The 23,177-nt window shown below is 44.8% G+C and overlaps 1 long non-coding RNA gene across 1 annotated transcript; it reads right to left on the bottom strand.

Annotated features, from left to right (window-relative positions):
- Positions 1-662: 662 nt before the first annotated feature.
- On the bottom strand, positions 663-7,347 carry LOC140532532 (uncharacterized). Its single transcript, XR_011976561.1, has 3 exons — positions 6,928-7,347; positions 6,736-6,823; positions 663-2,132 (listed from the first exon to the last, which is right to left on the bottom strand). It is a non-coding gene; the product is annotated as an uncharacterized lncRNA (long non-coding RNA).
- Positions 7,348-23,177: the final 15,830 nt, after the last annotated feature.

Below are 23,177 nucleotides of genomic sequence, written 5' to 3'. Positions count from 1 at the left end.
GGTAGCAATGATTAAAATATTTAGTATTGGCCTACTATGTGCTAGTTACCAAGGACAGTGGGGATCTAAAACGACAAATGAAACTAGTCCTTTCCTTCATGGAGCCTGCATCCCACCTGGGGATGGGGAGGGTATGACCTCGGGGCTGAGGTGAATTGGGATGTTGGCAGGGGAGGCTTATAGCAAGGAGGTCAGTTTGGCTGAGCAAAGACTAAGAGTGAATAGTATATAATTATCATGGAAACCAGGCTGGGCCCAGTCGTGAAGGGGATGAGGCCACAGTGGAGTGGTTCATGTCATGTCCTTCAAAAATCTTAACCTCTCCAAAGCAAAGCACTTCCTGTATTGGTACAAATCTCCTAGTAAAATGGGGAACAGCTCCTTGTGGATGCACCTAATGTCAAAAGTTCCCAGCACAATAGATGTCTCTTGTAATTCATTTTGCATAGTACTCACTCCTTTGTAACACATGGCCCAGGCTTGATGCCTTAAATAGTCAGGATCCCAGGGACATATGGTTGTCAATAACTGAAATCCTTCCCCCTGCCACCCTCCCAGATTCCTGTCTAGGACCATGTGTCACTCAAACTCTGGCTTGGCTCCCACCTACTTGGCTGCCCAGACCAAAATGTTATTTCAGTTACCTCCACTCAAAGTCAAAGTCATGGTTAGACAACAGTTTAATTAGCTTGGGTAAAAAGTGTAATAAAATGCAAAGGAAAAAGACATATGTATTGCAAAGCACAACATTCTTCTGTATCCCAGATCTAATCTCCACGCCCCCACCAAGACAAGAAAACTGTCATTAGGCTCAGCATCAGTTTCTCCTGGGTGCAGCCTTCTAGACTTGGTCTGGACCATGAGATCTCTGGCATCAGTTTCTGGTCCCAATCATTCTGGCTGCCAGCTGCTTTGTGGGCCACAGCCCACACTCATCAGGACAACAGTGGCTTCAGGTCTAGAAGGCTCTTTTGTATGGCTTTGTGATCACTTTGGCTACAAGAGTCAATTTGCTCTGCAAGCTCTGCTCATATTTCATTGAACAGCACCATGGTAGGGATGCTGGCGTGGCTGTGGCATCTGTCTCTCATTTCTGCCCATCTCTTTACATATAAAAACCTGCACCCATCCAGTATCAGGCACCCTCCTTTGCCAGCTGGGTCACCCCCGACACCAGATGCTAGACATCTCAGGAAGCTAAGTGGGCAGCCAAGCTATGGCAGGACGTCCCAGGGCTAAGATGGCCCTTTTACACATTCAGTCATTCAACTATCATCCATCAAGCACCTACTATGTGCAGAGCACTGTGGAAAGATACGAGACAAATAGAGCATGGTTCCTGCCCACAAGGAGTTTAGCAGAGATAAGACACATGTGAAGAGTTTTTGTTGTTCAGTTGTTTTAGTCAGGTCTGACTCTCTGTGACTCCATTTGGGGTTCTCTTGGCAAAGTTTCCTGGAGTGGCTGGCCATTTCCTTCTCCAACTCATTTTTACAGATGAGGAAACTGAGGCAAACAGGGTGAAGTGATTTGCCCAGGGTCACATGGCTAGTAAGTGTCTGATGCCAGATTTGAACTCAGGAAGAGGAGTCTTCCTGACTCCCAGGCCAGGTGCTCTGTGCACTACGGTGCCCCCTACCTGCCCTACATAGAGAATAATAATATAAATTAAGAATCTGACAAGTGTGTGAGACAGCAGAATTTATATTCTTCTAATGGTTACAAAGCCCTTTGTGTAGATTATTTTACTGACACATCCACTGCATAAGGCAGCTAGTAGAGTTGTTGCTGTTGTCTTAGCTTTCATTTTTTTCTTTTGAGTTCCAAACTCTCTCTCCTCCTCTCTCCCTCCCGTTAGTAAAGCCTCTTTTACAGATGAGAAAACAGCATGAAGGGGAGGGGACTGACTTACAGTCACACAGCAAAGTGAAACTTGGCCCTAAGAGCTGTGACTTGAGAGTCGGTGATACTTCCACTACCATACGATTCCCTCCCATAACCTGGAAGCTCACAGGAAGGAGAGCTTGCATCCAGCTGGGAACATCATATAATCGAAGAGGACTGAGGCATACACTGGAGCATCAATCAATCCATCAGCACCTATTCTTGTGCCAGAGGAGCTGACATTGTATCTGAGAGAGACAACATAGACACATATAAATATATATGAAATGAATACAAGGCACTTTGGAAGGAAGACCCCTCCAGAAGATCTGAGTTCAAATCCTACCTCAAAAACTTGCTAGCAGCATGACCCTGCTCTAGTCACTCCTCTCTGGGCCTTCTTGGTGGTCTCTAAGGACCCTTCCAGTGCTAGAGCTGAGATTTTGTGCATTAGACACTGGGAGCTTGGAAATAAAATCCAGCCAAACACCAAGTCTGGCCACTGTTTGGTGACTAACTCGGAGCTCTCACTGGGTCCAGAGTAGTGGGGGTGGGGGGTGGGGGCGGCAGGGGACATGAACTGAGCTGTGCTTTGGGACAATAACTTTGGCAGAGTGTGGAAGCTGGGTGGAAGTGGGTGGAGCCTGAGGCCAATAGTCTTGCATTACATATCTGTCACCACACAGTTTTCAGACTCATCCAGAACCCTTGAATAGGCAGCCAAGAGCTCTGAGAAAAGAAGGTGGGGTCCCACGTCTTCCTATGTTTTTCATGAGAAGACTAGCTCTGGCAAAATCTACGGACCACTTCTCGGAATAACGTTTTTAAATGCATGGGGTTACAAAGGAACCCAACTGTAGAGGAAAACAATCATCAACATCTTTTCAAAACAAGTTCACTGACCCCAGAAAAAGAACCCCTGTTACAGACCATTAAGTATAAAGAAATAATACAGGATGGTGGCTTATCCCAGGACCATTTCTATTGACCCTCTTGAAAAAGGAGAAGAATGAGATCATTAGAATAATAAACAATAACTTCTATTTATGATACTTTGATTTTGCAAACACTTTCCGTACTTTATTTCATTTGATCCCAGAACCTGAGCTAGAAGGGACCTTGGAGGCCGACTGGTCCCACAGACATGAACAAGAGTCTCTTCTACAAAGGACCGTTCAGACTTTGCTTTGCAGACCTCTAAATGAGGGGGGCTCCCTGCACGAAGCCCACTCAGATGTTGGACAGCTCTCATTGTCTCTTTGTAACTTTCACCCACTGCTCCTGGTTCTGGCCCCCTACACACCCCCAGCCAGGCATAACCAGTCCAATCTCTCCTACACAAGACAGCCCTTCAGAGGCTTAATCCTAACTGTCATGTTCCACCCCCACCCCCACCATACACATTTCTGATCCTCAGAACTAAAGTGAGTATTTCTTCAAAACTACCAGGATCTGTGGTTACATCAGCAGGGGCTTCAAATCTGTCTTCGCGTGCTCCAAGTCCAAGAGCAGAAGGGTAGAAATGGACCCCAGGACTCTTGTTTTCCCCTCCCATGGTCCCCTAAGCCCTGTATATAGGTCACTATTAGATCTTGGCTCCAATGAGTCACCACTCTACCTCTGCAGTCACTGAATAAGGAACACAGGCCATTAAGAAATGGAACTAATTAGCTAAGTGGGAGGCACAAAGAAATTCCATATTCAATAGTTCAGTACTAATAAATCATAGATGATTTCTCTCTCTCTCTCTCTCTCTCTCTCTCTCTCTCTCTCTCTGTCTCTCTCTGTCTCTCTCTGTCTCTCTCTGTCTCTCTCTGTCTCTCCTCTCTCTCTCTCTCTCTCTCTCTCTCTCTCCCCCCCCCCCCCTTCTTCCCTCCCTCTGACTCCCGATTTCCTCTGTGTCTGTCTCTGCCTATAACCCATCTGGGAGGCAAGGGCACAAGATCTAGGACAGGGTTATTTGGGAGATCTGATCTGATCTGAACTACTATTACTAATGTAATAGTAAGGCAGGGAGCCCTCCCCGCCAAAGCTTGCTCACTGCTCTGAGCTCTCACTGGGTGGTACCTGACAGGATTCATTCATCTCAGTGGTAAATATCCAGACTCTAAGAGCTGGCCAACTGGACCTGTAATGTGCCGCTTTCTCCTTGCTCCAACATGGAGAAATGCTTTGATGCTCATTCCCAGACAGGCCAGCCGGGTGCTCTCACCCTCTGCCAGCCCACTAGAGCTGTTCACATATACAAAATATGCCTCAGTGTCTTGAGGTCTCTGGAAATGAAATGAGATGGTTTTTCTGTAACAGAAAAGCACTGGATTTGGCATCAAAGAACCGGGGTTTGAATTAGGGTGCAGTTACTGCCTGTGTGACCTTGAGCAAGTCATTTATCCTCGTCTGTGAAATGGAGGACAGTAATACAGCACCCTCTCTCTGGAAATTTCCCCAGCTCAGCACCTGTATGGGGGTGGTGCTCAGGGGGTGGTTCCTACTACTTCTCTCTCAGGGTTCCAGGGATAACTCTAAGGAACTGGGTTTCTAGTGCTCTCTCTTGAGCCCCTCCTGGTCTGCTTCCCATCAATAAGTAGTGAGACATAATTAGCTTTTCTCTTTTCCTTTTTTGAGAAAAAACATTTACTAAGGCTATAAAGGAAGAGAATTTGGTACAAAATCATTTCTCCACTCCAAAAACGAAAGTCTGGGGCACAGTTCCCACAAATCTCCAGAGTACCCAGGGAGAGTAGGCATAAATTTAAAGTAGTGAGGCACACACATACAAAAGCAAAAGGTAATTAACAACTGCTGGGTACTGGAAGTACTTTTCTCCCTTTATAGAATCCTCATGAATTTCTCTGCTGGACCTCAAGGGTAAATGCTTCTGTAGCCAACACTTCTCTCCAGGGCCAGGAATCTGTTCCCTACCTTAGCTGGCTGTCCTTCTGCACCTGAAATACTCCACGTTTGACCATCTTTATCCTCAGTGTGTCTCCTTTTGCTCATAGCCTCTCTAATAACATGGTCAATGGCAGGGTGTAGAGGAGAGTTTTCTCTCTCTCCTTCCCCCAAAAGCAAATCCCTCTTAGGGGCTTGATCCTCCAGTTCCTAAAGTGGAGGTCTTTCACCACTAGCCTGGTTTACCCCTTGACTGGCCATCTTTTATACATAGAATAAATAGTTGGGACAGATCTTCTCAGTTAATCACATCGATTTCTGTTTATACCCAAGAGGTTCACACCTTATAAAGAACTCACAGAGCATAAACCATCTTATTTACACATTTAAAACTTCAACACATCTCTTGCCTGATTATACTTCGTTGAGTTTTGAAGGGACACCCTCCCTTACAATAAGATCATAGATTTTGGATGGGAAGGGACCCTTAGGGTCATCCCAATGCCTTCACCGTTCATTACCTTCTTACAAACTATCTTGGGTCCATTTTTTCTCTACCTGTATATCTTATTTTCTCCAGCTCCATTGTAAGCTTGTTAAGGGTAGAGATTGCTTTAACTTTTGTCTTTGCATCTCCAATGCTTCATATACAGTAGACACAATAAATGTTTGTTGCTTGGCTGATCTAGTTCAACACCCTCATTTTTAGTTGAAGAAACTGAGACCCTGTATGTGTAGAACCCATATAAGACTGCATGCGTCTCAGGGAGGGAGGGGGAAGGGAAAGGGAGAAAATTTAAGACTTATGGAAGTGATTGTTGAAAACTGGAAACAAATAAATTAATTTTTAAAAAAATAAAGAAATAAAGAAACTGAGACCCTGAGAGATGAGTGACTTGCCCATCATGGCATAGCTAGTGATTGCTGGAGTTGGAATTGGAATCTGTATCCTGTGACTCCAAGACTGGTGCTCTTTCCATTACACCAGGCTAGACTAGATGATGTCAAAAGTCTCTTCCTGAGATTCTAGGATCACAAAACAGACAATCAACATGACCTGGAACTGGCAAGAAGAGAGACCCCCCCCAAGAATGTCTTGAAGGCACCATTTGGTTTTTGTCTTTATGTCTCCTGTGTATGGCACCTAGTAGATGGTTAGAAAATGCCCATTAAATTGAATGTCACTGGTGAAAGAAATATCATTGCTGCCATTTCCTTTTCTTTTTCCTTTTGGTGGAAAGAGTATTACCACTAAGCTGTCAAGGCTTTCTCATCACTGCCCAAACAGCCCAGCAAGAACTTCCTTGCAGGTATGAGGAGGACTGAGAAGTGAAATGGGGTGAGAAAGTACAACTTTGCAGGTGGGGAAGGACTATGGGCAGTGGAGCTGGTAAGGCAGCTCAGAGACCCAGGGCTCCCCCTGCTGCCCCTAGCTGGCCATGTGGCCTGACCAAGAAAGGTTTAAGGATGGGGGCCAACTGAGGAAGAGGAGAGAGCAGGGAGGACTCACTAACTGACTGGTTGCTGTTGCCAATGCATTCCCACCCATTCCTACCCCCACAGCCGGAGACTTTTGCTTCAACCTCAGCAAACATATTAATTTGATACTTCCTTTGTGGGTCTCTCCAGTTCTAGAGAGAATGCAAAGGAATTGTGCAAGCCTCTGGGGCCTTGAAATGGAACTTGTGTCTCAAAGGTGAAGAGAGAACAGGGCAGAAGGGGAAAGGGACTAAAAGGAGGGAGAACCTCATAGTGGTGGGATGGGTGTCGGGGTGGTGGGTCAAAGTGAGGGAAAGGACCTGAGTGATGAATGAAATTAGCTTTCACGGTACCAGACCATTTGAACTAGAAAGATCCCTGATTCTGGAGCCAGAAGACCTATGTTCAAATCTTCCCTCTGATGCTTACTGCCCTTGTGACCTTAGGTAAAAAAGCCTCCCTGAACCCCAGTTTCCTTACCTGTAAAATTAGGAAAAGGTGGAATGAGATGGCCTCTAGGTTCCTGCCAGCTCCAGGTCTCTGATCCCATAATCCCATCAAAATGTCCCTGAACATTGAGAGACAACGGGAGGAAATAAAGAAGACATGCTGACCTTGGGTCAGGAAGCTGGAGGTTCCAATCATGCTTTTGAGGGGCATGAGTTGGATTACCTGGGGAGAAGTCACTGACCCTCTCTGAGCTCCAGTTTCCTCATCTGTAAAATAGAGGTATTAACAGCCCCAGTCTCCTAGAGTTGTGAGGATCAAATGAGGAGATATGCGAGGATCGATTTGCAAGCCTTCCACATGTGTTAGAAGAATCAAATGGTCTCAGACCTGAGGAGAGAAGAGCCCGAGCTCTAGGAAAGGGAACAGAGGTGCCAATGGGTCTTTACTGTATACCAGGAGCACCTTTCATTCATTGGCTGTGTTTCTACAGAGCTGCATGGGAAGAATGCTGGACAGTCACAGGATAACAGATTTTGAGACAGAGGGACCTCAGAGGACAGCCTCTGGCTTCCCTCAGGCTCACCTTGACTGCCTCTTGTAGGGATCTTGATCCCTCCCACAGCCCCCAGGAATAACAGGTGTGTGTATACACATATATACACATGCAAAAATATATGTATTATATATTGTAAATGCATTATACACAATACTTATACTGTATAATTATAGATTATATGTAACACATGCATATAACATATCATATACACAATATATTATAAAATATATAATACACACACACACACATAAACTCAGGTCATAGGACCATTGATCTAGAACTGAAGAGCACCTTTAAGGTCACTGAGTTGAAACCCCTCATTTTATAGATTAGGGTGCAGAGGCTCATAGAGGTTAAATGACTTGCCTGGGGTCACCTAGCTAGTCAGTGTCTGGAGACTTGGAACAACAGGATACAGGGTTCCTTCCACTGTGACCCAGCTGGGCGGCGTCGGTTCTCACTGTTCCTACTAACCCACTTGTGTTCCTAACTTGGAGAGCTTTTCCTCTTTCTTCCCCCCACCCACACCGATTACTCAACAGTGACTTGGCCAAATTCTGCCATCAGTCATTAGGGCACAGCTCCTACTCGAGTCTGAGGTCAAGATTTCTCCAAGAAGCTGACCAAAGGGACCAACTCATCCACTAGACAGAGTCTGGGCATCCATATTTGTAACATCCAGGAATCTGGGGTCCCAGTAGACCTTTTACCCTCATGCTTATTTCTCCTTTTGAATAGTTCCACATTCCCAGTCCCTTCCCCCACCAATGCATAATAAAGTTAAAGGAAGGGGAGAAAAAGGACCTTTCTGGTAAATCCCTTCAGTTCTCCTGATTAACATGCAGAACTAGCTGCTTTTTTGGCAGGGACCCGGTGGTGATAAAACCGGAGGCTTCTTAACACAACATATATTTAATCTGACGACTTCGCTTCCACACAAAATGGAATCAGATATTTTAAGGGAATTGACAGGGGCTCTCAGATGGAGCTGTGAACAAATGCTGTGACAGTTCCATGTTGGGTGCCAAGGTGATATTAAATAAGGGAGGGCAAAGGGTAGAATTCAGGGAATTAGTTTATCATGAAATGGGGGTTAACCATTTATTGGCAGTCACTAAGTGACCTTTGAGGCTGTGACGTGGAAGGGTGATTAACCTTAATCTCCTTGGTCTGGGAGGGCAGGAAGAACAATGGGTGTAAAGTGCAGAGGCAAAGGTTTCATTTCCCAAGAGTGGCTGGAAGTCTCCCCTAAGGTGCTGGCATCCACAGGAACACTTTCTCCAGACAGTGGCTTTACAATCTTCTGCTGTCCAACTCCAGGGGAAGGGGGAATCTCTGATTTTATCTGTTATCAGAGTAGGAGGGAGGTTAATACCTCTGTAAGACAATCATGTGATATACTGGGAAGTGTGTTGGCCTGAAAGTCAGGAAGGCTGTTCGACCCCTCCACACCTGCTTCCTCATCTAGAAAATTGAAGTGTTTGTCTAGATGATTTTCAAGGTCTTCTCCAGTTTTAAGAGTTTCATGCCAGTTGCCATATCATATGGGTCAATCAAATCAGTTAGATCAGTGTTTGCAAATGGAGATGCTTCTAGCTCCTACTTGACTGAGTTTTGTGGATTAAATTAAATAATATGAGTAAATCCTTGTGCAAACCTTCCTGAAGGTTCCACATTAACCATTCTTATTATTATTGGTTGATGGTGATCATAGGATCACAGATCTGCATCTCCCAGAACTCTAGGGAGCCACACCCTCATTTTACAGATGAGGAAAATTAGGCTGGACAAAGGTTAATGGATTAAGTGTCAAAGACAGGATTTGAACCCAGGTCCTCTGGTTTGAGGGCCAGAGCTTTTTCCACCCTGCCTGACTGCTTCTCATCATCCAACTGTCTTTAGGGTGCTCAGAATGGCACCAGGATGATGGTTTACAGCAATGACCACTGCAAAGACATGAGCCATTGGATGGGTGCTAGGCCCAGTGTTTTGTCCTGTAGCCACCACATGGGACTTTGGACTCCTTACAGCAGGGATGCCCACCACCACACCCCTCCATTATGTCAAGCGGAGGGCATCAGAGCAGGACACACTTATTTTTTTACTAACCCTGAGATTTTATTAGTACAGGGAATTCCCCCTGGGGAGTTAGCAAACCAGCATGGATTAGCAAACACCAAGACGTTTTTTACCTTAAGGGACTGAGGAAGTAGAAAGATTTGCCTGGAGGTCGGCCTGTCACCTCAGGGCCAATTGTATCCTGTCTCCATGTAGGTGCCTCTATAAGAGAAAAAACAAATTGATAAGGATGTTTTGCCTCACCAAGAATAGTCTTCCAAGATCTTAACCCATAATCCTACCTCCAGTGACCAAAGTCTAGGAGGTTGTTTCTTGCTGGGTTTTCACCCTCAGACATTCCAGGATAAGGTCAAGATAGAGCTAGCTGAAATCTTGGCCCATCAGATCACAGATCTGGGATCCTTCTGTGTGATGGTCTTCCACAGTTGGTCTGAAAAATCATGTCTCCTTTTTTATTTGTTTCCTGGCATTGGCCTGGGACAGAATTGCAAGTGGGAGAACCACCAAGCATAGGAATGATGTGGCTCCATAGGCAAAGAGCCCAAAGGAGCCACAAGATCCTCCCTCGAGATTCAGAATTGAACCCAGGTGCTGTGATCAAAGTGTAGGCTCCACAAAGAATATGGAGAATTGAAGTCAAAGGGAAAAACAGGATTGTAGAAGGCCTTGGCTACGAGGCAATTGCATGGCCCAGAGGGTACACAGCTGAATTGTGAGTTTGAATCCTGCCTTCCCACCCTTTTCACTCAGCTGTACAATGAGAGGTTGGAATGAGATGACCTCTAAGCTCCCTTCCAATTCTAGATTCTACAGTTCTAAGAGAAGCACAAAGTGAGGTCTAAAGGAAGGAATAAGAATGATTTCTAACCAGCAGCCTCCAGGAAGGCTGCAGGGAAGACGTGCTGTTTGAGCTGTGTGAATGGATTTCATTTCAACAAAACTGAAGGAGGAAGGGGGAAAGGGGATAGAATGAGTCAAGGGAAGGGAATGAGCATTTGTTAAGTACCTACTATGTGACAGGAATGATCTCATTTGATCCTCCCCAGCATCCTTGGGAAGTAGGTGTCAGTATTGCTCCCATTTTACAGATGAGGAAACTGAGGCAAGCCAAGGTTTAAATGACATCTCCAAGATCACATAGTCAGTAAAGATCTGAAGGAGAACTTGATTTCAAGGCTTCCTGATGTGAGGAACACTTCTCTAACCACTGCACCAGTTGGCTTTCTACCAGTTGGCAACTACAGTCTTAATAGAGCAGAGGTTAAGTGAGAGCTACTAAGTCTTTTTATTTGAATGAAATGAATGAATGGATAGATGAATAAATGAATGGGAAAAGCATTTATTAAGCACATACTACATGCCAAGCTCTGTGCTAAGCCAAGGACACAGAGGGGTCTGAGAACATGGAGGTGAGCCATACAATAAGCCTGGATCTGGAATCAGAAGGTTTGGGTTCAGATTTTGTCTCTGCAAATAACACCTACATGCCTTTGGACTTTGCTCACTTTGTTCAGAGTGGCCAGACTAGGTGAGCTGCTAAGGCTGTTCATTCTCTCCAGTTTTTCCTGTATACAGTTGGTTGTCTCCCACATTACTGCCTTTTGCCTTTCTTGGTTCCTTTGGTACTTAGCACAGTGCCTCACACATAGTAAGTGCTTCATAAATGCTCCTACTTGTCCCTTGCAGCATTAATCCCAAGATCCTATTAGGGCATTTCCAGGTGCCAGGGTCTCCTTCAGAGCTAACCATAAGGCAGAAGAGGAGACAGGAAGGTAGGAAGCAGAAACTTCTGCTCCGTTAGACTTGGCCAGGACCACTGCTCTGAGGCTTCTGGGGGACTCACAAAACAGAGGGTGGGAAGCTCTAGCACTCAGACGCTCATGAAGAAGAATGCCTTCATGAGATTGAAAACTGCCAGGGAACCTCAGAGAGTACCTCCCACCCCTCATTTTACAGATGAGACCCAGGGGGAGGGAGCAGCTTGGATTTTGTAGGTCTAACCTCCTCCTCTCCCCATCATCAAGAAGACATCTTGTCCAACCCTCTCATTTTTACAGATGGGGAAATTGAGGCTTAGGAAGGTTGAGTTACTTGCCTAAGGTCAGTAAGTGTCAGATGTGGGATCTGAACCCAAGTCCTCTGACATGGGCTGATTTTACTGCATCTGTTTCCAATTGGTCCTCACTTAAATCCTTTACCTCTCTAATGATCCAGAGCACCCAATTCCCTCCAGCAAATCACTCATAATTTAGAAAGTAGGTATTTTCACTGTTATTTTAATGACCATGAGGAGTTCCCAGGAAAGGTGGGTCCTGTTCTTCAGAATCACTTATTATCCAGGCAGGTGACAACAGCCTTTGTATGTACCATAGCCTAGCAGTCTCAGCTGTCATAGAAGGCCTGTGACTTTGATGAGCTGGCCCATGTCATGACCTCATGCCTCATAAAGTGTCTCCAACTCCAGAGTTGAGGGACATCCTTCCCTGAGCCCAGGAGGTAAAGTGTCTTCCTGGGTAGTTCACTAAGTCTGCCTCAAAATCCAGTCTTGTTTTGACAAAGAGTGCACTCCTAGCCTTTACCTGGGGCTGAATGGGGAGTGGGGAAGAAACAGACTTGACCCAAGAGAACTAAATGACTTACCCAACATGTAGGTGCCTGCTGCAAACCACTTGGCTTAGCAAAGTGGTGCAGGAGGGAGAAGACCTGGATTTAAACCTCACCATGTCACTCGATATCTGCGTGACATCGACCAAGTCATCTTTCCTCTCCTAGCCTCAGTGTCCTTATCTAGTAAGAAGGCATCTGAGGTCCCTTCCAGCTCTAAATCTATGATCCTAGAAATTCAACAAGAAATCTCTCTGCCAAATGAATGTAAATTCATCGATCAAAAAGCAGCTCTTCTCTCTCTTTTTTGGCTAACAAATTCCTGAATGTGGCTGTTTTAAGGGGGAGCTGTCAAACTGATGGGTGTGTGTCTCTGACACCGATGAATTCATATCTCTCGCAGTTCCTCCTACACAGAGAGAGAGAGAGAGAGAGAGAGAGAGAGAGAGAAGGAGAGAGAGAGAGAGAGGGAGAGAGAGAGAGAGGAGAGATGGAGGGAGGGAGGAAGAAAAAAGAAAGAAAGGAAAGAAAGAAAGAAGGAGGGAGGGAGGAAGGAAGGAAAGAAGGAAGGAAGGGAGGAAGGAAGGAAGGAAAATTAGTACTCCATGTCATTTGTCATTGTCAGCTTCTATAGAGGAAAGCGATAAGGAAATGTCAAAATGGTCTAAAGAGGTGGCTGGAGGCAGGCCAGAAGAAAACCTTTTTGCACCCACCCCCTGGTCCCACCCCAATTAAGAAATGTTGCAGCTCCTGCTTCCTGGCCAACATTGCTATGAAAAGAAAGACAGCACAGTTTCCCGTCAAACCAGACGTCTCCTCTGCCAGGATCTGAAAGCCTCCAGTTGTGGGGACAAAGCTGCCTAATCATCAGCCATCACCTTTCAGGGAAACAGAAATAGTTGCTGAGTCAGCTCTAGTCCCCACTAGAGCCCTGGGCTTGTTACTGTTATTAAAATGCTATAAAATGCAAGCTATTAGTCAGTGCTGAGCTCCCTATCACTAGAGGCCTCCAAGATAAAGCAGAATGATTGACCACGCAATCCATCAACAAACATTTACCAAGTACCTGCTGTGTGCCAAGCATGGTGCTAAGTGCTGAAGACACAAACACACACACATGTGTATACATGCATGTAAAATATGTGTGTACACACATAATGACTACATGCATACATACAGATGCACGTAACAATAGGAGACACCACCTAGGGGAATCAAGGAAAAGTCTCTTACAGGAATGGGCTAGAGCTTGAGCTAAGCCTTCAAGGGGACCAGAGACTAGAAAGGAGGGCATTCTAGACAGAGAGGACTGCCTATGCAGGGGATGGAGTGTCATTTTAATGGAACAGCAAGCGGACCAGTTTGGCTGAAACACATAGTGTGTGAGGAAGAGTCAAGTGAAAATAAGTCTGGGAAGACAGTTTGAAGCCAGATTGTGAAGGGGTTTAAATGCCAAACAGAGGAGTTTGTATTTTATCCTAGAGGTAATTGGTAGCCACTGGAGTTTCTTAACAAAAGAATGTGAAAGTTCTATGCTTTAAGAATATCAATTTCATGAATGTGTGGAGGATAAATTGTACAACGGATAGACTGAATACAGAGAGACCAGATTTAAAAACAGAACAAAACTACTGTCGCTGGTAAAGATGGCAAAGATAAAAATAGTCAGTGTTGCAGGGGTTGCTGAAACATAGGCGCACTAATACTCTGTTGATGGAACTGTGGGTTGAGCTAACCATTCTGGAAAGCAACTTGGGATTATTTCTAAAAAGGGCCCAAAATGTCCACATCCTTTGACTACGAGATCCCACTGATAAGTATGTTCCCCCAAAGAGGTTAAAGATGGAAAGGTGTATTATACACCAAAACATTCACAGCAGAACATTTCATGATAGCAAAGAATCAGATGCAAAGTATATGCTCATCAACTGGAGAGTTGCTGCACAAATTTGGCGATGTAATGGAACATACTATACTGAAAGAAACAACAAGTATGAAGAATTTAGAGAAGCAGGTAGAGATTTAGTTGAACAGATGCAAAGGTAAGTGAGCAGAACCAGGAAAACAATGTACATCATGACTGCAGAACGCAAATGTTAAAAACAAGCCAGAAACCTCAACTGAAAACTGTGTACTTGTAATGTCCAAAGAAGGGGTGAAACAACGTGCCTTTTCCTTTCAGTGATGAAGGACTTAGAATGCTGTCCATGGTAAGCTGACTGATGGGCTTATCACTTCTGCTAAACTGCTTTGTTTTTCTCTTTGTTCTTTGTTACAAAATATGGTTTGCACAATAATGGGGGACAAAGGGCTATGTTTGGAAAAGAAAGTGATATAAGAACAAAAGATATCAATTAAAAGAAAATTTATGAAGATTGTTGCAATAGTCCAGGTGAGGGGTGATGAGAGCTTGAAACAGGGTTGTTTGATTTCTAACTCAAAATATTAGTAAATGGAAGTTTCCACTTTGCATTGGGAATAGTGCACTAAGTGGGAGGAGACCACAGGAAGGTGAAGTAAGGCTGCCGGTAAAGGATCAAACTGTTGTGGCAATCAGAGGAACTGAACTGCCCCCTCCCTCTACCAGGCTTTGATCACTTTTCAAAATTTGTCTGAGGAAAATGGGAATTTGGGCAGTTAACAGCTCTACCCTCCCTCTTCCAACGTTGCTAAGTTCCTCCTCACCTTTTGGGTAATTGGCAAGATTCTGGTTCTAGTTCCTAAGGAAATAGTGGCAACTGGGAGGAATTCCCTTGCCCCAACCTCTCAGGGCTATCTGGGGGACTCCCAGTTGAGGGTGTGCGAAGCAAGCTGACAAATCTCTTGGCTATTCTTGTCAGACTTCGGAAAGTGACTAGTAAAAGGACTGAAAAAAAATGTGTTGATTAGTCCCCAGGCACATTGCTTAGGGCAATCTCAGCGAGAATCAATTGCATTCCTTTTATGAAATAATAAACCCCACCAACAGATGACAACTCCAACAGACGGCAACTGAAGCTTGCCAGAAAAGCCGAAAACATCCATTTGAAAGGCAGAGGAAAAATAGCAGCTATGGGAGCCGAAAGGAATGAGTTAGTCTTGGCTGCTTGCTGGCAGGCCAAGCAATGAGAGAAGGTTCAGTTGCAAGGCCAAGAGTGTAAGTTGCTCAGGGTATGTTCTTCTACTAGTGAGATAACCCATGAGAAAGAGACTCCAGATCCCTACCAAGATGGTTTATTGGGATGTGGTTGCTGGCCACATGGGCCACAGCTGGGCATACTACAGCTTCCTGGAGTCACAGGTGAGAGCAGAGTGCCAGGTGGACTCCAAAGTTGGGTGAATAGCCCCAAATGAATGGAGTGTAGAGATGGGGAGGTGGTAGGGTGAGATCAAGCTAAAAGAGGGGAGAGGTCCTTGAATGCCAAGCTAAGGAATTTAAATTTTATCCTAAAGGTAACAGGGAGCCACTGAAAGATTTTGAACAGAGAAGTGACATGGGCAGGTCTATGGCTCATCCTTCTGTTCTCATCTATCCTACCCCTCTACTCAGGTTCCAAAACCCCACCACCTTCCAGGTCCTGACCCTTCATAGTTTTCTCTCTTGATAAGCTGAAAAGAAATAGCACTCCCAGGGTTTTTAGTGATTTAGGCCCTCCTTAGAAGGCGGCAAGTCCAATTCTTGCCAGAATGCCTGTTACATTTGACCAATAACATTGGCAGGTTATGCAAAATAATCAGATTATCAGCTGTAGTAAGAAGGCAGTGAGGAAAAGGGCCCCAGCAGGAGACTTGCGCTGATGCAACCAGTTGTACCCACCCCCTCAAGGGCAGTGTCAAGAAAAGCTGTGATCTTTCCCCAACTTCCCTTCCTGCTGCCTATTAACAGACATTCCAATATTCTCTGATGCTACCTTTCCCAAATGTTTCCAGTAAACTTGAATTTGCCTCAAATAAAAAGAGGCCAGGATTTAGAAAGAAAGAAATATAAATGTGAATTCAACCAGAGAGCCCAACCTATATCTAAGTATTAGGGATTTTCCTAACTGGGGGTTTGGAGCAATTGTGATAGTATTATTTTCATTTCTATCAATTCCTTACTAAAATGACAGAGAAGGAAACTATATAGACCTGATGGGCCATTGTATTGCCCCAGACTCAAAATAAACAGGGTATTACATAACAATCAGCCACTTCCCCAATTTTTCTATGTAAAAAATGCTTAAGCAATTCTTGATGCTACAAGGTGCTGAGAAACACTAACAAAAAAGGCCGTTGTGAGGTCTGGTCTAAGGCCCAGTTCAGAAGACTCATACGGGTCCTCCTACTTTTCCCATAGCATCTAGGAGATGGATCAGCTCATGTCTTCCATTACATTCAATTATCATGTGTTGGTATGATTTAAGGCTATAAAGAATCCACTTGTCCAGACGGAACGTGGCAGGGCCAGTTAAATGGTGGCCACGAGAATACATTTCATAAAGTGTAGTCTTGTAGCTGCAAGAACCCTTTGTATTACGGATAAAAGAATATATTTGTGACATGGGATTTTTACAATTACACATGCCATCCTTCCTGTTTGGATGAACTGACCTGGCTTGCCACGTGACATATCAAAAAAAAAGCCATAAACGTCTAAACAAAAGCCTTACTGACTTTTACCCAAATTGCCTCCAGGCCATTTCTCTTGGCAGTGGTCAAACTATTTCCCTGAAGTCTGAGGGAGGAGGTTCTCAAAGCCACTGCAGCTGGCATTAATCATTGTTAATGAGGTATTTAATTGATCATCCTGACCCTGATCTCTTTATGGGGCACAAATTAACCACACCTATAAGGAATCCTTTTGTAATATCCCTGACAAAGTGGTCAAGGGGCCTCTGCTTGAGTACCTCTAAAGAAGCAGGAACCCCCAACTTCTTTGAGTGGCCCATCCCTCTGTGGGATAACTTTCACTGGGAGGTGGTTTTTTCTCATTTTTTTCTTCATATTTGACACAATTTTTCATCAAAAGTAATGTCATTCTTCAGGTTGTAGTCTGCTTAGATTAATTTAACCAATAAATATGATGGCAAGGACCATTATGACTTCTGCATACATTTCTTTCCAGTCTCCGTGTTTGGCATTTTATTACGAAAATGAACCCTGGATAGGCCTCGATTTCCTTATCCATAAAATGAAACATTAGACTGCAGGCAGTATGGAGTTAGGAAGGTTTGGGTTCAAATCTTGATTCAGACACTTGCCAGCTGCGTAACCCTGGGCCTCAGTTTCCTCATCTGTGAAAATGAGAGCATTGCCCTAGACGGCCAAGTTCTCTTCTGATTCTAGAACTAGGATGGATGGTCAGTTTTCCCATTTGTAAATGGAGATCATGGTAACAGTGAGCACTTCACAACGTTGTTGGGAGGATCAGATGAAATGAAGGCTGTCCATCATTTTGCACAAACATTCCATAAACAGGAGCTGTCATCAGCAGATAAGCCCACACCCCTTCCTGTTCACACCCAAGATCTTATCTCCTGGCTCTGATGTTCTGTGACTTCACTTAGCTGGCTACTCCATTTCCTTCTGCTCCTTTTTCTTCATCGACTTTATAGTTCTCCTATAAAGCTCTAGTTAAGCAATCCAGGTCACTAGAGAAGAGACAAACCTGATGCATATCCTCTGTCCTTAGTAGGGCTATGGTAAAGAGCCCTTGGATTTTTCCAGAAACTTTTAAAAAAATAAAAATCCTGAAATTCAGGTCTGTAAGCATTTATTAAGTGCCTACTGTTTACAAAGTGTGAATCAGAGGAAGTTTTACAGAGGAGATGGTTATCAGAGTCGAATTTTCATAGATGGGCAGGATTTTTAAAGGGAGGTTTTCCCATGGTTTTTTTCCCCTAACCTTATTTAGGCCACAGAGGAGTTATACCTCAGATGATGGGTGGCTGTGAAAATAACAGGCTGGGGACCTAGGCAGTCTAGGAAACCTAGGTTGGGCTAGGAGAGCTAATGGAGAGTCCTGCTTCTCTTGGGCCTAAAGGCCCGCAAAGTACAGCTGACCTGGCTGATGGTCTCTTCTTATTGCAGTATTGGGGAGGTCTAATTTCATTATGGTCAAGAATCCTTGGGAATGCAGACTCCCACCCAAAGTGTCAGACTAGCAACTTCCAAGGGTGGGGAACTCAAGGCTTTGAGGTCACATGTGGCCTTCTAGGTCCTTGGGTGAGGCCTTTCGAAAGAGTCCAAGTTTTACAGAACAAATTCCTTTATTACAGGGATTTCTTCTGTGAAGTTTGGATTCAAAGGGAGGCATTTGAGGACCTTGGAGCCATGAGTGTGTAACTTATGGTTGGGAGCCAGTGATCCACTGAGGATCTGGGTTCATTCACATGACCTGACAAGGTATCTCTGAGTGCAGTCTGTGTGCGTGCAAAACAACCTAGCTTGGGTTATGACACCCCCTGTTGCTGCCATCTCTTGGATTGCCTAAATGGTCATCTGCTTTGGGGGACCTGAGGTCTTAATAAGTAAGAGATAGTTGCTATGGGCAGCCCCTCCTTCTCTAGATTGGGGTTAGTCAAGGTTGCGCAGTCCACCATTCCCTGCCCGCAAAGGCCAATTCCAGATAAAGGAAGCTTATGTTTCACTTTCATTATGTGCTTAGGTCTGATGAGGTTATCTCCCAATCATGCCACTAGTTTAAGGCGAAGGTCAGCTCCACTCCCTGTGGTTCCCATGTGGTCCCCAGTTTATGGAGGGACTTGGGAAGCAGGGACTGTGACTTTCTTAACCATTCTCTCAGGTGTCTGGCCCTGGCCAAAGGCCACCTTTGTTCTCTGGCATTGTACCCTTCCAAAGTGGCCTCTGCTGGCCAGGTGACTCCACAGTGCTACAGGCAGAAGTGATTTTTGGAAGATGCCGGGCCGCTCCCTCCTTTCCCATGGGTCCTTTGTCCCATGGTTCATAAATGTCTGGTGACCTCCTGCGATAGTTCACAGAATTAAGAGCTAGAAGAGACTTGACCTTCAAGATCATTTAGCCTAAACCTCTCATTTTATGAATGAGGAAACTGAGTCAGCAGGGAAGTGAGTTGCCCAAGATTTTCCAGGTAGCCTGTGATATCAGAGCTCATGTCCTCAAATTCCCAATGGACATTCCTCATAAGGCTGGAGACCCAGAATGAGCTGATTTTTCTTTTTGTGGGTGAATTTGGGTCAAATGAAGTTGACCCACCCCCACCCCACCAAATCTCTCTTCTGCCTCCTCTTCTTCAACATGAGGTCCTTTAGTCAGTGACTCAGAGCCAGGCACTGTGACACCTCAACCCAGGTTTATCCTTCTCAGCTATGCTTACAACCCAAATCACTTTTTCCTCCTCTCTTCCCTAAGAAAAGTCTCACATAAGTGGGGAAAACCTCAACTAGAACAAGGCAAGCTGATACACCTGAGGCTCACGTCCTGGTGAAGTGACTTAACATCAAGAAGTAGGTATTTAGCAGAGGTCTGACACAAATCAGTCTTTAAGTGGCATAATCTCAGGCAGTGACATGAAGCAACATGAGAAACTTTCAACAGTATTTTAGGGGATAGGGGATCCTTTGAAGATCCTGGCTCAGTGTATTTTAGAATCTATCACCACAGTTTGTAGATAACAAATTGCCTTGTCTCTCCTTAAAAGGTTCCAGACCACAAGTCCAGCCATTTGTCAGCTGATCAACCAGGTGAGCCTGAGCTCTTTGCCTACAGGTATATGAGGAACATGACCCAGGGATGCCCCAGGGTCCTGGGAATGGAGGTCTAGCTCCAGGCCCACCTACTTCTGATAATCTGAGGCCCTGACAGAGGGAGGAGATGAAGTAGAAGGCCACAGGTCATCCCTAACCGAACTCCAAAGCACCCATCTTCTCCCACATTCAATCTTTCCCCAAAACTACTTATACAAAGCAACATTGATTGCCCACTTGAGAACAGGGATCAGAAAGATGGAAGCCCACATCTATCTATAGCAAGGCTCTCTGACTGAGTTGGCACCAGGCCTGCCCTTATCAGTGATCCTGTTGGCCCTTCCAACTTCTGGGCAGGGGCCACCAAGAAAGTTTGTCCTTCTTCAGCAATCTGCTTATCAAGGGCATCTCCCAGCCTGGTGTTGGGGACAGAATACTGATCTTGAAGAGTGGAAGGACCATCTCCAGCACTAGTTAGCTGTGTGACCTTGGACAAAATCCTTTCCAACTTTCTGGGCCTCAGTTTCCTCATTTGTAAAATGAAGGGGTTGGCCCTAATAGCCTCTGAGGTTCCCTCAAGATCTACAACCCTTCATTCTTCATGATGACATCCTATTTATTACTCTGGGGAAATAGAAATGGTTGCAATCTTAAGTAAATTCAATAATCCTTTTCTTAAGTATTTGTTATATCTGAGGCCCTGTACAAGGCATGGGGGAGGCAGAGGTTCAAAGACTAAAAATGGACAAATCCCTATTGCTCAAGAACTTGGGCTCCCACTTGGGCGAGGGTGGGAAATGAGAAATAAAACCTACGCAAATAAAACCTGGGCAAGTCATCCCATCCAGGACCTCTTTCCTCCTTGGTAGAACAGGGAAAATAGCACATACCTTACACATGTATGAGAATTAGAGGGAATAACATCCGTAAAGCACCTCGAACACCCAAGGTGTTCTCTCCTCCTCCTTTCTCTCTGTCTCTCACCAAGAAGTTATGTGACTTGTCCAGGATCACACAACCAGGGTATGTTAGTGTGCTTGAAACAGGTCCATGGGACCCTGGCTTTGGAGCTGCAGGGGACTCAGAATCCATCTACTCCAATTCCCTTCCTTCCCCCCCATTTCAAAAATGAAGGAACTGAGGCTCAGAGACAAGTGACCTGTCTAAGATCACATAGGCCACAAGTAGGAGTTCAGGATCTGAACTCAGGTCCTCTGACTCCAAGTGTAATGACCACACCTCTCCTATACTCTCTCCTGCCCTACAACCCCGAGTAAGATTGTTAATGCCAAATTGACCATTTATACCTCAGAAATCAGCAAATGCTACAAATCAGGTTTCTTGTTTTCTTGATTGTCTAGACTTAAGAATGGGATGGAGAAAATGTCAATAAGGGATATGATAGGTGGACATATGGACAGGTAGATGAAAGACAGAGAAGGACAGATGGATGGACAGACAGACCTAAATACAAGTTGTAGAAGAGATTCAAGGCTTCATTCACAGTCCTTGATTTCTGTTTTCATGTTCATATATATCAAGTTTGTAATAAATAATAAGGGAAATATTTTTAAAAGAGGAAAGTACTGTGGATTTGCATCTGAGAACCTAGGTTTTCAGTCTAGGACCTAGCTGAGACTGAGCCATGAAATCCGAGACAAGTCACTTAACCAGTTTGGTCCTTAGTTTCCCCATCTATAACATGAGGAGGATCAAATCATCTTTAATGTTCCTTTCAACTTGAAATCCTATAATCTTTTTGAATGATTAGTTTTTTAATTGAAATTGTTCTAACATACCCCACACACTTCTCTCCCCTTCTGAGCATAATTAACCCATCTCTGATGACCCAAGAACATCATTAAATTCAATTATTGTACCACATTGTCACTGTAACAAATCCCTACACCGAGGCTTACAGTCTACGCTGTTTTGGGTGTTATGGTTCTATCGGTTTCCTTGTTTTTTTCTTCACTGAGTTTGATTAGGTCTTGCTGTAACCAGTATTTCTGCTTTTCCTTCTGTCTCCTTCCCCTTCCCCCCTCGCCAAATTTGCTGCTTTCTATTAAGACACAAAGGTTAAGTGACTTCTCTGTGGTCACACCACTAAGCATTGTAGCTAGAATTTCCACCTAGCCCTCTTGTCCTTGGATATTCAGCGACCTGGATCCAGCTGGCTTCCTTGATTGAGGCCTGTGCTTTCACCTAGAGGCCTTCCCAGGAAGCCTGCCCATTTTTGGCCTCTCTCTATGTCTCTGCATCAGCCCCAGGTCCAGCTTGCTTTCCTGTCCTGTCCTTGTTCCTGACTCTTCTCCAAAGGGCCTCACAGCAGCCAGGCAATCCTGGACACTTCTCTAATCAATTCACTATCCCACTGGCCAGAGCAGTTTTTCATCTCTTCAAACTTCCTGTGGCATTCCTTTCTCTGACCCTTTCAGCTGACAACCTCTCCTCATATTTTACTGAAAAATGGAGGCCATTCAATGTGAGCTCCATCTTCTCTGCCCTTTCTCAGATGCCTTCCTCCGCTACTCAATGTTCCTTCCCTCCTGTCTCAAATGAAGAGGTGATCTTTCTCTACTCTACCTCTCCATGTAACCTTGAGACTACCCTTCTAGGAATCCCCACACCATCACGTATCTTCAGTCTCTTCCTGTCTACAGTATGGTTTCCTGCTGCTTACCAACATACCCATGTCTCCCCCACCCTAAAAATAAAGATTTAAAAAAATAAAAATACAGACATAAATGAACAAATAAATAAACCTCACTTAATCTGACTACCCCTGCTAGCCATGGTCTTCTATCTGTTCTCCCTTTTAAGGCTAAACTCCTCGGAAATCCTTAAGACGGGTCCTATGACTTCCTCCCTTTTCCAAACTCCCTACAATCTGGTTTCTAATCTCATCATTCCATCCAAAGTGCTCCCTCCAAAGCTGCCCATTCTCTCGGAACTGCCAGATCCAATTCATCCTTGACCTCTCCGTAGGCTTTGAGGCTGGGGCTCACCCCCTTCTCTCTGGGTTTTCATGTCACTGATCTTCCCTATCTCCTACCTAACCACCACTCCTCAATCTTCAGAGCTTCATCCAGGCCCACGAGCCATGGGTGTTCCCCAAGGTTATGTGGCAGGCCCTCTTTTGATATTATTTCACATGGTGATTCATCAACTCCCAGATTCAATGATCTCTGTACTAATAATTCTCAGATATACTTCTCCAGTCCTAAGCACTCTCTTGACCTATCTGCCTATCAGACACTTTATACTTAACATGTCATAAACTAGACAGACTCATCTTTCCTCCCTCTTTCTAATTTCCCTGTCCAAGACACCACTGTCCTCCTAGTCATTTCAGCTCAGTCTAGGTGTCTTCCTCAACACCTCACATTCATTTATCTACTCTGTTGCCCAGTCTTATTGATTTTACCTTCATAACCTCTCTGTATGTACCTTGCTCTCTATCACAGCTGCCAGGCTGGAGCAGGTCCTCATTGCCTCATGGACTAGACAATGTAATGGGCTGCTAGTTGGCCTGTCTGCCTCAAGTC

The sequence above is a fragment of the Notamacropus eugenii genome, chromosome 3 (assembly GCF_028372415.1).
Source record: "Notamacropus eugenii isolate mMacEug1 chromosome 3, mMacEug1.pri_v2, whole genome shotgun sequence".
Lineage (NCBI taxonomy): Eukaryota > Metazoa > Chordata > Mammalia > Diprotodontia > Macropodidae > Notamacropus > Notamacropus eugenii.
This window is presented reverse-complemented; position numbering and strand designations above follow the sequence as displayed.